Here is a 1,172-nt window from a genome sequence, read left to right on the forward strand (position 1 = left end):
TCTCTCACTCACTCATAAACCCTAATAGAGAGCACCAGGCTCTGATACCATGATGAAAAACAGGTAGAGGGAGAGGAGACACACACACACAGGAGCAAACCCTAATGTATATTGCAAACCCTAACCATAGAGGGAAGCCATCTCCCTTCTCACACTATGCATAAAGCCATAATCCATAATACACAAGACACACACTGTGTTGTGTCCGCACTCTACTAACCCTAGCTAATGTCCACACACTATGACTAGCTGGACGCGGTCATTTATGTCTCACACATGCTCCTACCTAACATGCCAGCACATAATGTAGCTGGCACACATTGATTTCGAGCTTGAATCTCAACACGATGTAGTTCTTATGCACTACTATTTGGGCATGTAGTTCATGCAACATGATGATGGTATTGTGATCAAATAGTCAGAAAGACCATTTGGAAAAATTGCATTGCTTTGGGAATTGTCAGGAATTTTCCAAACTCCCTAATATGGTCTTCAAAGTACATCAAGTCATTACTATTTCATTCCTTGTTGTACCTTTATTGAGCTCACTCTGTTCGAGTACATTGATTCAGTGTTCTCCGACTCTCACTCCCACTCTCCTCTCTGTTTTCTTGTGTGTTTGTGTGAGCTAGGATCTAACAAAAAGCTCTAATACCATGTTGAGCTTGCAAGCTACACCTTCATGGATCATAAAGACATAATTAGAAGAGATTAATTAAATGCATGATTAGCACAAGTAGATAGATTCAATGTTCATACAAAACATTTTTTCTTATACTTCAAAAAATGTTCAAATGTAAAAATTTGACGGTTGTAAGAAAAAATATTCACTATTTAAGGCCTTACAAATTGCAACCTTTTATGACTTTCTAGAAGGTTCCTTTCCAGAATTTTCCATTCACCCAACACTAAACCTTAGTTTTTTGTGAACAATAGATATATTGAATTGAATTAACAGAGCTATCCAATTACGTGATGATAAGAGCATATCACAAATGGCAATTCACATATTTGCAATTGGGTTGTTTACACTTACATGATGTCCATATTAAATATCCAATGCTAGGTAGAATATGTCTAATTGTAAAGCAAAGCTTAATCATTAGTGGGCCTTAAGCATCCTTGAAGAGTTGCACAACTGCATAAGAAGACATGGATGTGCCCAATAGGAA

At 37.4% G+C, this 1,172-nt stretch overlaps 1 pseudogene; it reads right to left on the reverse strand.

The window, feature by feature from the left end:
* Positions 1-1,112: 1,112 nt before the first annotated feature.
* Positions 1,113-1,172, reverse strand: part of LOC147613714 (gibberellic acid methyltransferase 2-like) — a 1,304-nt pseudogene continuing 1,244 nt past the window's right edge.

Source organism: Cibotium barometz, chromosome 43, assembly GCF_041138505.1.
Source record: "Cibotium barometz isolate CiBa-2024 chromosome 43, ASM4113850v1, whole genome shotgun sequence".
Taxonomy (NCBI): Eukaryota; Viridiplantae; Streptophyta; class Polypodiopsida; order Cyatheales; family Cibotiaceae; genus Cibotium; species Cibotium barometz.